This window comes from Copadichromis virginalis, linkage group LG13 (assembly GCF_057382275.1).
Source record: "Copadichromis virginalis isolate Kocher_CV1m ecotype Utaka linkage group LG13, C_Virginalis_male_GT1.1, whole genome shotgun sequence".
NCBI lineage: Eukaryota > Metazoa > Chordata > Actinopteri > Cichliformes > Cichlidae > Copadichromis > Copadichromis virginalis.
In genome coordinates, this window is record NC_140630.1 from 28341939 (window position 1) to 28356623 (window position 14685).

Below are 14685 nucleotides of genomic sequence, written 5' to 3' on the forward strand. Positions count from 1 at the left end.
TTCCTTCTTCCTTCCTTCCTTTTTCCTTCTTGCAAGACTTCTCAGTGAATTCAGATTAGTGCAATGCAATCAACCAGTGACAAGAAAACTGTCTTTGTGAACTTCATATATTACAATAAAGTGTGATTATTAGGAGCCAGATGAGTAAATACAACTATGCATCCTGTGCTATGATGCTACAGTACATAATTAGGACAGATGAAAGCAATTAAATAAATGCAGAATCTTTCCTATAGTCAAAAGAATTAATAGATTTGTATAACAGCATTATTATTCCTGATCTATTTTTTGTTGTTAAGAAGGCCGACGGGGAGCAATGCCAGCTTATTTTATGGGTGTTGTGGTGGGTGTATATTCTCTGTGACATATAACTGTCTAAGTATCAGACTGTAAATGCAAACAAATGAGTACAATATTCCTATAAAATATAAAATATTCATGCATACTATCTGAAGAGTAAAATTAATGTTGCTCAGTCTAGTCACATTTCTGCCATATCCTTTTCAGGATTCTGATAAAGGAAACTTTTTTTCTGAGAAAAAAGTTGGAATTCTCAGAAAAAAGTCAGAATTCTGAGATTAAAGTTGGAATTCTGAAATTAAAGTCAGGATTTTGAGAAAAAGGTTTGAATTTCAGAAATCTGAAGAAAAATAAAGATGTGCCCACGTTTTGTTTTTCTGGGCCTTAATCCTCTTCCATAAATAATTCTTTACTGTAGTGAAATGAATTAAATGCACTTATTCATTCATTTAAATTCTCGGAATTAATGTTTCAACCAAAGCATGTTATCACTGTTTATCTCTATACAGCAAAAATAGTGTCTGTGTTTCATGTTACACCCCAGCCTAGGCAACCGGAGTGCAACACGAAAAAAGTAAAAATAAAGAAAAAAAAAAAACCCACAGAAAAAAACCCACTAAAGCTCACCACCAAAATCCCAAAACGAAAGTATCGACAAATCTATTTACAGCTATTTACAACAAACTATTTATTTACAACAAAACACCAAACTATTTACAACACGGGGGCGATCACGAACATGACACACTGAAACACAGGGTTTAAATACCTAGAGGGAGCAATCAGGAAAATGGACAACAAGAGGGAAACACAGCTGGGGCAACTCAGAACTGACGAGACAGGGAAACGTAAACTGAAAACACTAAGATAACACAGACTTTCAAAGTAAAACAGGAAACACATAACAGTCACGCCAAAAACAACACACTGACAACACCGAAACGTAACATTCAGAAACGTGTCTTTTGCTATTTTTTTTTCTTTTCATGCGGCATTTGCGATTCAAACCCTGATTAGAACCTCTCATTTTCACGTTATTCTCTTCATGTCTCTCACTCCCACTGTGTCACACACTACAGCCTGTGAAACACACATTTATGAAGTACATTTTGCACTTACGTTCAATGTTAACTACTTACTTGAACAGATTTTTACAGAAAAATCATTGCTCTTAATTTGCTGTGTCTTTTTCTCTGTCCATCTATTTGTCGGGCACATTAAAGAAAAGCTAACAAACTGATGGTGCGATGGACATAAGCAAAGGAAGAACCCATTAAAATCTGTTGAAAATCTGGGTTGCTTTCTTTACAAATGCAAACTAGGGCACTGGCCTTGAAGGATGCACTCTCTGAGTGCCCTTATTCTTTTATGGCTTCATGCTCATTTTGATGAGAGGCCAGTCTTCTGATCTCAGGGGGCGAGTGTGTAAAACTGGATAGGCATCATTTCAAAAGCATACTTGTCCACACAGCCTATGTAGTAAAAAGAAAACAATTAAAAACAATCTTTGTCTCATTGTCCTTCTACTACTCTCATATACTGTCAATGGCCTTTGCAAACATCTTATGAATATTGATGAACATATTGTGCGTGTGGAGAATGACTGTGGTGTTAAAAGCACAAACTTGTTCTGAGAAGCTGACGGCAGCAGCTGTTAATGTAATGCACTACACTGTTTATTTTCCAAAATGAGATAGTGTTGTTTTTATGATTCTTTTTTCTCTCAGGAGTGGGTATTGAGCTGTCCTGTTGGGTCACTGGTTCAGCCATCAATCCTGCCCCTCGTCTCCATTCACTTCCCTGGATTTAAAGACCAGCTCAGCCCTGGTCATTCTCACCAGACTTGCACTTACCTGCCTGGCCGCTCTCCAGAGCTTCCAAACCCTGGAAATACCCTGACAAACCTCCTGATCTGCAAATTAAGGAAAATCCCAAGTAAGGAAATCAACGACACTATTAACAACACACATGAAACGCTCACCTTCAGCTCTGCACTAACCCATCATCTTCTCTTGGGCACTCCTCTGGTCAAATGGTCAAATCCTCTTCTTCCCTGAAAAAAATTTAAATTTTTGCTAGTTTGTGAATTCCCTTTGCTACGGAGCCCATGCTCCTGCACTGGTATTATGACAGTATTCATATATAGAGGTGAGCTTTGCTGAACTTTGGCTAGCTGGTCTCTTCAGTGGTTGGCACCTGAGACATTATATATATAATTAAGTATTTTTATTTAAATATTTGTATTGTTTTTTATCTTTTTGTAAAACAGAGAAGTTCCTATAAGGTAAATGGGTTGCTGTACATTACATTGTGTACAAATCCAAAATAATCCTGCTGACCTGAATGTTACATGGCTGGCCAGCTATTCTACGTTGTTACAGTGTTGACACTTTGATTTGCTAATTTTTAAAAAATGACGTGATTTTTGTACATATAGAGCAACCACCTACAAAAGAATGAACTGTACCCGCCTATTACCTGGTGTGAGGGATTATCCATTCAGGGCATGCTGCTGTTCTTAAATACCGGTTTTGGCCCTTCTCCATGCAGTGTGGATGTTTGTGATGGTGATGCCCTTTGACCAATTAACACTTCAACTTTAATGCTTTTGGACTAAAGCTCCTAAAACAGGAGCTTCAGCTTCTTTATTTAATACATTTGTACAGAGCAGCAAACACTTATCCTGTAAGCTCTTTGCTCACGTTGCTGTCTATGACCCTCTCCTGTCTGATGGCTTTTTCAGTCTCTGACATTGCCACCTCTCGTTTCAGCAGTTTGGCCACTTTGTGAATAATGTCCCCCTCGACACATGAGCAAGATGTAGCCTCATTGAGCTGGCAGTGAATGATTTGTTGTGCAGAGTATACTGAGGAAACACACACCTACGGCACAAACGTAACATCATAGGCACCTAAACAGGCTTGAGTTTGATGTTGGCAATCATAAAATAGCTTCTGGTCCATTCAACTGAGCACTCCCTTTTGCCCTTTAAGAGTCACAGTGGAATAAACAGGAAAAAGAATAAATAGCAGAAGAGCCAATGCAATTTGTCCTGTTATTCTGTTTGGAGGGTGTGTGTGAAACAACAAGGAGCAAAGTGATCCTAAATCACCTGCTCAGGCTATTGTCTTCATACTTGAATTGCTCAGTGAAAAATTTGGGTTCCTGCTGAGAACACGATGGCATCCACAAAGCCCATAAATGTCAGCTCATTGTTAAAGGGGAGGCATGTATTAGTCAGGAAACATACAAATTACTTCCCGAAGCTTCCATGCTCCACAAAGAAACGTCATAATCTGTTCAAAATCATTAACCAGCTGATTGATTCTATTGATTAGCTTCCAGCTTTGCAGCCTTGTCTAAACTGTATGGATTTTGCCTCAGAAGTGTTTTCCTCCCTAATTTTAATAAAAGATATGCCCCAACTGAACACATAATTGTAGCTAGGTTGCCTAAGTATCAGTACCAATACATGATGTGAGATTATGAGACATGGACCTGATACCAGATCCTACATCTAAGATTTGGGGGATTTTCTTGGCCACCAAAGCTGACACTCAAACAGCAAATCAAAGTTGCATTGTGATGTGTTATTTGCTGGTCAAGAGTGATTTTTGACCAGGACATGTCCTTCAATGCACATATTAAACAAATATGTAGGACTGCTTTCTTCCATTTGCGCAACATCTCTAAAATTAGAAATATCCTGTCTCAGAGTGACGCTGAAAAACTAGTTCATGCATTTATTACTTCCAGGCTGGACTACTGCAATTCATTATTATCATGAAGTCCTAAAAACTCCCTGAAAAGCCTTCAGCTGATCCAAAATGCTGCAGCAAGAGTCCTGACAGGGACTAGAAAGAGAGAGCAGATTTCTCCTGTTTTGGCTTCCCTTCATTGGCTTCCTGTTAAATCCAGAATTGAATTCAAAATCCTGCTCCTCACATACAAGGTCTTAAATAATCAGGCCCCATCTTATCTTAATGACCTTGTAGTACCATATCACCCTATTAGAGCACTTCGCTCTCGCTCTGCAGGCCTACTTGTTGTTCCTAGAGTATTTAAAAGTAGAATGGGAGGCAGAGTCTTCAGTTTTCAGGCCCCTCTTCTGTGGAACCAGCTTCCAGTTTGGATTCGGGAGACAGACACTATCTCTACTTTTAAGATTAGGCTTAAAACTTTCCTTTTTGCTAAAGCATATAGTTAGGGCTGGACCAGGTGACCCTGAATTCTCCCTTAGTTATGCTGTAATAGATGTAGGCTGCCGGGGATTCTCCTTTCCAGTCACCTTTCTCACTCACTATGTATTAACAGACCTCTCTGCATTGAATCATATCTGTTATTAACCTCTGTCTCTCTTCCACAGCATGTCTTTTATCCTGTCTTCCTTCTCTCACCCCAACCGGTCGCAGCAGATGGTCGCCCCTCCCTGAGCCTGGTTCTGCCGGAGGTTTCTTCCTGTTAAAAGGGAGTTTTTCCTTCCCACTGTTGCCAAAGTGCTTGCTCATAGAGGGTCATTTGATTGTTGGGTTTTTCTCTGTATGTATTATTGTAGGGTCTACCTTACAATATAAAGCGCCTTGAGGCGACTTTTGTTGTGATTTGGCGCTGTATAAATAAAACTGAATTGAATTGAACTGTCCCTTTTATGCAGATGATCTACTTCTATATGTATAAGATGGACTGTTAATTGTGTATACATTCTAGAGTCTTGGCTTCTTTTCAGGTTATACAATTACAATTTATGTATTAGCCTATAGATATACTGGCTTTTCCACTTAGTGCTACTTACTACAGCAACTTACAGTCTGAAATTCCTTTTAGTCTTAATCCTGTTAAGTATCTAGGAATCCATAACTTCTGCTCTGTCAGAAATTTGATGGTACTTGTCTTATATCATCCGTAGACAGAATAAATGTGATGACAGGATTTGTCTTCGTCAAAGTGACGAAATTATTACTGAAAAAAAAAGTTTTCCTTTTTTCCCCCTTTTTGGCACGCACACATAAACTGACTAATTAGCTCCATCTTCTAGGGATGCTATGATATGTGCTAGAGATTCAGTCTCCCCATCTTCACCCATGACCCTGCTCACTGCTGTCCTGCTGATTAATCCTAACAATCCTTTGTTGCTGCCCACTCTCCTGATTTGTTTTCAGTTCAGATGTCATATTATGTTAGCTTCCAGCATGTTGCCCTTAGTAAAGGATCACATTTTCTCCGTCTTTCATTTATACCACTCATATGCTGTGTGTGTGTCTCCCATTGCCAGCCATTGAATGACCTTCTGACCTAAAGCCTTCTTCAGAAATGACTCGTATCAGACACCTTATATAAAAAAAGTCATAATTCTTTACTGTGAAAAAAACAACTACTTTGTGCAGGAGGTAGATTTCACAGATGTGGAGCGAAAGGTAAGCATACAGCATATAATTCAAGGTATCTATTAGCAAGAGTTCATACAGAGTAAAATCTAAAATGTATTCAAATATCACAGACAGATGCTGGACTTCCTCTATTTTTAAGTAATATTATCTTTTTATTTGCCTCACTTTGCACAAATTCTAGAGGGTTTTTTTTTTTTTTACATCGTGATAAATATTTTGGCAAACTTTAAAAATAATGAATCCTTTACAGCCATGTGCACGACTCTGGTCAGCTCACCATCACCAAAAGGTCTGAGACCATACAAGACAACCAAAGTGGATGATCACAGAATTCATTCTTTGGTTAAGCCTACAATCAAACAACAGTCAAGAGCCTGGACAATTCTAAAGAAAAATATTTGGGCAAATGGAACCAAGATAAACTTGTACCAGAATGATAGGAAGAGAAAATTATAGAGAACGTGAGAAACGGTCCATTATCTGAAGCCCACTACATAATAGCTGTGTCCCAAAACCTAGGCCGCATCCTTCGTAGGACCCGGCCTTCTTGGTTTATGTGGGCCGAGTCTTCCTTCGAAGACCGAGAAGGCCAGAAGTGCGAGGCTGTGAAATGGGATGGTCTAGCTTTCAGATTTGCGTCACCGCTGTCTCGGTGGAATTTAATAAACTCACCTATCTGCTTCTTGCTATCTAAAATATAACAGGACACTGGCGTAAATTCTCGACCATCAAATCTAATCTAATCTTTAATCTCAGTCAAACCGATTTACTCAGGGACAAATAAAACACTGAAAAAAGCCAAACAATAACATTTTTAAGTCATCTAAGTGACTTATATATCATGTTTAACCTGAGTAGCGAAAGACCGCAGGGGTCTGAAAACGATGTGCTGGGAATCCACTGCTCTGGCCGGCTCTAGTGACCCTTGAACCCCCGGCTAGCTATCAACTTGGTGGGTAACAAACATCTCCAAAAACGTCGGAGCACTTTTGCAAATATGTTGTGTCATATCCCACAAACTCTTAAAAAAGGCAGTAAACCGTTTTCTGATGGAGAGTTCATTCAAGAGTGCTAGGTGGACTCTGCAGGGCTATGTCCAGATAAATAAGTGCACTTGTTGTTATTTTTCTCACTGAACAACTATTCAGTATTTCTTAGCTATGTGTTAAAAATAAAATGAAATACTGTAATCATTGATTTCCTCTTTATGACTTGTATTTTTGATCCTCTGGGGATTGTGTATTGAACGTGGCTGTTAAAATAAACTCCTTGATTTGAAGCTGGAATTCTGCATTTCAATCACTGATTTAAAGCCCACAGTGGCGCTGGTGGTGCACAGAGCCACCACTACAAATGCTAAATGGGCTTAACTGTGCATGATCTAAGTTACCAGTCTTAAGTAGTAGTAGTTTGTAGTAGTATTACAAACTTAAAAGTTTACTGTAGAACTGCTCTTTTTGTAAGTCAATATTATGTCTCATCTTCTTCAACAGAAAAGACTGATGGCTTCAGAGTGCTGTCTAAGCCCTTACCTTCATTCTGCTCTCTATATGTACACAATGATGGATGGCACCTGTGAGTGTTTTGACTAGCTGAAAATAAAGGCACTTATAGTGATTTATAAGAAGGGTAAAAAGTTCCCTATATGTGAAGTGTTATGTGAGTGAAGAGACTCTTTGTGTTTGAGCCTCATGAAACAGAACACATAAGGTTATTAAAGATGTTGACATTTTTACCTGATCATCTTTTTACTTTGCTTGGACAGTGTGTATGTCATACTAGTTATATCCATCAACATACTTTGGGGAAGCTTAGAATTGGTACACTAATACTCTGTACTCAGGAGTCTCACAACTATGATTTCAGTTGTGAAGAGAAAAAGGGGAAGGAGGAGGATTTCTGGTTTGTGTGAATCAGTGAGAGCAGGAAGTGTCTGTAATCTTTCTACTAGCTGAATGTAATAATACTTTTGTCAGCTGGCATCAACAGGGCAAGACCACCTGAAACTCCAACAAAAGCAAAATAAGCCGAGCTTGATGAATGCACCGCACAGCATAACCATAAGTAGGCTAAGCTTTGTCAGAGGATGAAAATGATTAATTAGACACATTAATTAAATTTATACTTTTCATTGTGGCACCGTTTTTGACTGATATATTCATTAGAGATTAGGTTGGCATCCACTGAGTGTGTACACCAGCAACAAGGCTGCTGTAAAACTGCACATATACATTATTTTTACTTTGTTTTGTGCCATCCTCTTCTTTTTTTGTCTTTGGCTGCACTAACACTTTCATCTCAGCTGTCAACTGTGGTTTGACAGTCTCTGTAAATATTTACTGCTTCTACTGCATGATAGATATGAAGTCACTGGCGTCACTGTTCCTTCAAAGCATGGACCGACAGTTTCAAGTGAGTAGAGGAAAGTGCTAATACTCAACACAGACCCTTGAGCAGGGCACTGACTCTCAACTACCTTCTTCCTCAACTTTGCACTGCTCTGCAATTCTCTTCTCCTTGGTTGGTTGTCTTGGTTTGATCATACCCATTTGTTAGGTTGGTTTTGTATTTCAGTTTGGCTTTGCTGATAATACGGATTTAATATTTCCATATTCTGTTTTCCATATAAACAACTTTTTTTTTTAAAGAAGCGAGACTTAAAGTACAAAACAGTTGTTCTGCATTATGTGTTTGGTAATAATGGAAATTTTAAAATCTTGTAGAGGGGTCTGGGTTGTACCAGAGACACTCCTTCACCTTTCTGGTGGGATACTGAGGTATTATTAAAGCAGGTGCTTTGTCCTGGGTCGATCCTGGGCCTCCTAGTTGGAGGTGCCCGAAACACCTCACCAGGAGGTATCCTAGTCAGATGCTCAGACCACTTGACATGGTTCTAAGGAAGTTCCCAGACATCCTTCAGAACAAGTTGTTTGCCCCATAAACAGTATTTACCAGTAATCAAAAAATCACTTCCAGCAGCAAGTTTCATGTAAACACATGAATGAATAATAATGTTACGTATATGATTCTTTTTGCAGTATGTAGCTTAATGTAAGTATATCAAAGTTTAAAACTAAATGCAACAGTCGTATGTATTTACATTTGCATGAGGGCTCAAAACCTGAAATAATAAAGTCTTTTCAATGAAATTTTCTGTATTAATGTCACCAAACATTCAGATTTTTCTTTGTGCTCTCATTCAGTCTATACCTTGTAAAACAATTTATGGACTGTGTGAATTTACAATAACTGTTCCCAGCTTGGAGGACTGAGTCACTGTGTCTGTGATATATTAAATGTTGCACAAATATCCCCCATTACATGAAGTAGGGGGGTCATTTGTTTGCCACCGTCTGGGTCTGCACTGGTTGCAGACCAGGAGAGCACAGAGAAGAGGGAGGAGATGATGGAGGGGTGGAGGTTCCTGCCGGCTCATGAATTACAGATCACACCGTTTAATCTACACATATGGATCTGGCATGTGTTAGTCTTTGAGAGTATTTTAAAATATTAAGGACATGTCCCAATGAATGTACCATAATGGGGTCTGAACAAATTCCCGCTGCTTCCTGATAAGTTAGTTTATACAGTCTGTGATGTGTTGCTCAGGTTTTACAACATGCATGTGCTCCAAATATTGATTTCTTCTGCGTGGAAAGCAGACAGGACCTTGTAAGCAACCATTTAGAAGACAGGTAAGATAGAAAGAGAAGGAAGACAGAAAACCTTCTTTCTAACATGAGAGACCCTTTTGACTCTTTGTGTAGCTTTATGTTGTGCTATTTAGATCTCAGACTGAAGAACTATGTACACACTGTGTTTCTCTATCCTCCATCCTCTCCATCCATTACAGCCTGAAAAGGGGAGAGTGTACAAAAAAGCTCAGTAGAGTGTAAATTAAAAACACACCACAAGTACCAATTATTCTGCCCAGATAGTCAAATAACAATAATAATTCTCACTAGACCTTTTTCTTCCTTGAAGCTCAAGAAGATGCCGTTTGTTACTGAAAGCCAAGCCGTAATGTTCCTGCTAGTCTGTAAAATGTGCCATGCATTCTGGTTTTGTGTGCTTGGACTTGATGGATTATGTGTTGTAATATGTAACTGGTTGAGCTTACTCAGAATTATGTGCACATCCCTGTGCCAATACAAAGAATTAATCCAACCACAGAAAACATCAAGCTCGCTCATTATTTTAGTCGAACCTACTGACTGTTAAATAGCAGATTTTATTAGAGTGTTACATCCATCTGAAAGGCAGTTTGCAAGTTTGTACTGTTTACTGTCAGTTGTAATCTGTGTGATGAGGGAGAGAGTGTGCATAACCTCCAAAAAATAAGCCAAAGAGAGAATAACCAGTGAGAAGTCATGGCTCCATGTTAGGTATTTGTGGAGTGTTGGTCCCTGTTGTGATTTTGCTGATATTATTTCGTGTTCATAATTTTCTGGTGTTCCCTTCGTTTCTTAGACACGGTATGAAGCAACTTTAACATACTCAGAATATCTTTTTTGTTAACTGGCTTTGCTCACCCTGCAAATCAGGCTAGGGAAGTGAAAACTATAATATTCCAAAAATATGACGAGGTTACACACACAAATCATCTGGAAGCATGATGTTTTTACTAGGCTGTTCTCTTGACCGTGCGCTTTAAGTGAGACTGTCCGCTGCAGGAATAAATTTTACCTGCAACTTGTCCAGCTGTAAACTTACAGAAGTGCAAACTATGTGTCACATGATCACTGCAATTTGTACGTAAGTAATTTCCATGTCTCCTTTATTGGACTGTGAGAGAGTCAGACATGAACACAAGTTGCATTTAATGTGTAATTATGAGTTCGAGAGAATCTGTGTTGTTTTTCTGCTTAGTGTTGCTTGTCATGATCAGGTCACCAGATCAACAGTGTTCTGCAACATTCTTCTTTTTTTTCAACATGATTTGTTTTCCGCTGTTATTCAATGGTGGACTCAGTCTGTCTTCTTTTTGCTTCCTATATTATTATTATTATTTTTAATTGTGCCTTGATTGTGTTCAGCTTTGCCGTTTCCACCTGTGTCTTCCTCTGCAATCGGCCATCTGAGTCATTATAGTCGTCTCGACGTACTTTAAGTGCTTGAATTCTGGATTCCTGTTTTGTATTATCTTATTGTCTCATCAACCCCATGAAGCTCATCATCTGTGATAATTATCTTTTTTAGAGCCTTAAAACAAAAACCAAACAAAGTATTCTGAAAGTATTAAAGACCTCAGAGGATAGTCTGTTTATATTTCCTGATATGATGCTTAATTCATGTTTTACTTTTTCTTTGTAGCTGATGGTTCTCAACTGCATTTTTGGGGGATGCATCACATGTGGGGAAGGATCTCTGTGCTCTAAGTCTGTGGTGTTAATTAAAAAACAGGAAATGCATCTTATCCAAAGCTGTTAATCACACCCCCAGAGTAGTTCACATTTTTAGGATTATTTTTATCAGGGCAAAAAATAATCAACACTAGATTATGGCTTTTTTAAAAATAGATATATACTTTAATACACACATTTTTACAACCACAGTGCATCTAATGACATATACAATAGTACTCATGAGACAAAAAACAAACAGCTGAACAAGTCTTGCCATGCCTGATAAGTATTACACAACTCACTGTAAAGAGGTGAGAAACAGGTGCTTTAACCCATCTACAACGTTGGAAGCAGAGGTGGGACCAAGTCATTGTTTTGCAAGTCTCAAGTAAGTCTCAAGTCTTTATCCTCAAGTCTCAAGTCAAGTCTCAAGTAATGTCAGGCAAGTCAGAGTCGAGTCTCAAGTCACTGGTGTAAAAGTCCGAGTCAAGTCACAAGTCTGAAACTTTGAATTTCAAGTCCTTTCGAGTCTTACAAACGAAAAAATAATGTTGCAGTTATGCTAAATGTAAATATTAGACCATGTAATTTTAAAATCTGTGTTTTTCTCAACACATACAAAATAGTGAACTTAGAAAATATACACAAATTGTGAAATTGCACCTCTTTAAAATGCAGCTCAATTAAACCTAGCTCCAAGAATAATTTTCACCGACAGTTCTGAGATAAGCTGCATGTTATTCTTGGATGCGGTTGTAGGACCAGCTTTAAAATCGCATGACAAAAATATCATACACATTAAAAAAAACTGTATCACCAACGTAGCCTGGACAACATTTGCTAGTTAGATGAAGTCAGCTATCTCATCTTAGCATATTTATATGCATATTTATAAGCATACGGTTCTTGGAGTGAGTGCATACACTCATGAAGTTTAGTAACTTCCGGTCACTGCAACAAGCCCAGGTACAGTTTACCGACGGATGGGTGCAGGACCTTGAAATGCACCGTGTAGAACGAAAGACCATCGTACGTATCATAAGTTTACCAGTCTCACAAATCGTCTTCATAAATACACATTCGTTAACCGTTTATTAATAGGACCTTTGAGCTCAACGGTAATTAATTAGTAGTGGAAATAATTTCTGGTAGCATCACAGAAATGTAGCAGTGACAATAATATTGTATGTTGTAATCGTACTGGGCAATTAGTGATACAAAAAACCTGTTTTATCCTGTGAATAAAAGTATATGTTTTTGTCAGTGTACCATAATAACAGAAGCGAAACACAATATTGTGTCAGGACAATTTACTATTTATGCACAATAAATAAAGGAGCATAGCGCGACAATTTCTGTTCAGCGCCAGACTTGCTTGTAACCTATATCACCAATTATGTTAAGAAAAATGACGCATTAACTACAACAGCAGACTGACCTTTGTGTAAATGCTTGGAGCAGACTAACCTGTGAGCTGGAGGGTTCTGGGACGTTATATTTGATCTTTGAATGGCTGCAATCCAGTCGCGTCTTTGTTACTTCGGAAACATGGCTCGAACAATTTCTCTTCAACGACGTAATCCGATAACAACCGATCTCTTTACCCGTCGGCTTCCCGTGGCTGTCATGCGACCGGCTATTGCAGTTAATAACACAACAGCTTCTTGACATTTTTGTGTTTCTTTTTATCGCTGTGTGACTGATTTCAATTGAAAGCCTGCGTGCGCTAGTACCGCTTGCCACGAGTTCCCAGAATCCTTTGCGGTTCTACCCGTGAATGACGTCACATTTTCAATCTCCATATAATATGCATGTTAAATTTTATATTTGGGGTAAAATATCAAGTCTTTTCAAGTAAACCGGTTCAAGTCCAATTCAAGTCCCAAGTCATTGGTGTAAAAGTCCAAGTCAAGTCACAAGTCTTAGAACATTTTTTCAAGTCAAGTCTAAAGTCATAAAATTAATGACTCGAGTCTGACTCGAGTCCAAGTCATGTGACTCGAGTCCACACCTCTGGTTGGAAGTATCCCTTCCCTTCATCAGCATTCAGTGCAGTCTGTAATCCTTTTCACCAAAATGTAACACTGGCAGGTTTGTTTGATTTATATCCTGTCGGATCTTCAAGGTGAAGCCACGATATACATCTGCTGTATCCACTGCTGCTGAAGCTTGTGTATGTGTGTCAGTAGTGGCACGACTTAGAGAAACGTTAAAAGAATGCTTAAGGGTCCTGACTGGTAACAGTGAGTGTTGACACTTAAACACAAAGTTGGGATTTTTGACTACCATCGATGGTAGCGGAGCTGCTGAGCGGTTGATGCTGCATTGTCATTAACGGCCGATCCAGGGGCGATTCTAGATTCAAATTTTCAGGGGGGCTCAGCTCCAATTACTAGGGGTGCAACGATACACAAAATTCACGGTTCGGTTCGATACTTTGGTGTCACGGTTCGATATTTTTTCGATACAAAAAAATGTTCATGCATTTTTAATTTGTCATTTATTAAAATTCTAAATATATATTTTAACTCAAAAGTACAGTTTTTAAATTTAACCCTAACCCTTGTGCGTGTTTTTTATTTTGACAGCGAATGCGCACCTGCGGACCACTTATGTGCAGCCCTGGTTATTTAGCTCGTCATATTGCAGCCACAGAAATTATTTTGTCCATGAAACCATAAAGCTGCACTTTCTTTTTGCCTTATAGTCTGATTTGTCATAACTTCTCCGTTTTGTGGTAAGCTTTTCTTTGGCTGTCACTTCTTCACCCTGACCTGTCTTATTTGGCTCAGCAGAACTAAAATATATATTCTGCTGCTTTTACACACACACTCACATAACGCTCAGCGATTCTCTGCGCGATCAACCTCTCACATGTTTGAGCTTGCTGCGGGAGATTTCACTTGTCATGTTTCCATAGTAAGCTAACGATTGATAAGACGATGTCAGAGGAATTGGTGCACAAATTATCATCACTCACAGATCAGTGCTGTCGCTCTCTATACACAGTTCGCACGATTGCAAAGTGAAAGCAAAAAAACAAGCGCAAATTCAAACGCGATTTCAATATGTCACATATTGACAGTGGCTCACCGATGCCAATGACATAATTACCCAGCTACATTTCTGAAAGAATGCAAAAGCATTGACATATATTTTTCCTACAATAGCCCGACGGGCAGGGAAGAGATAGATTTTGGTAGCCCGACTGAAAAAATCGCTAGCTCCGGGACGTCGGGCTAGCGATATTGCAAGCCCTGTATCTGATTGAGGAATCACTCATCTTTGGAAAAGAGAGTTTATTACAGAGAAATGTCTCTTTCCAAAATAAAAGCTATACTATCCGCTTCTTCTGGGCTATATTCTCAGCAGCATAAGGAGAATCATGTGCTAACAGCTGTCTAAATGACTCGGCTAAAGTTAGTAGCATGCTTGTTGTTTTTGTCTTTGCACTAGGATGATGTCGGCGTAAATGTGCAGTCATATTCGTTGTGTTCCCACTAGTGCTTTCAGGTTAATCTCGTTGAAATGACCTTAACGCCACAACACGGCAAATCTCCGTTAACGAGCTACCGCCGATCGCTCCGTGCATGGGGCTAGACGGCCAACACGTTAACGAGCTAACTGCGCTAACATACTAGTTCACACCAATG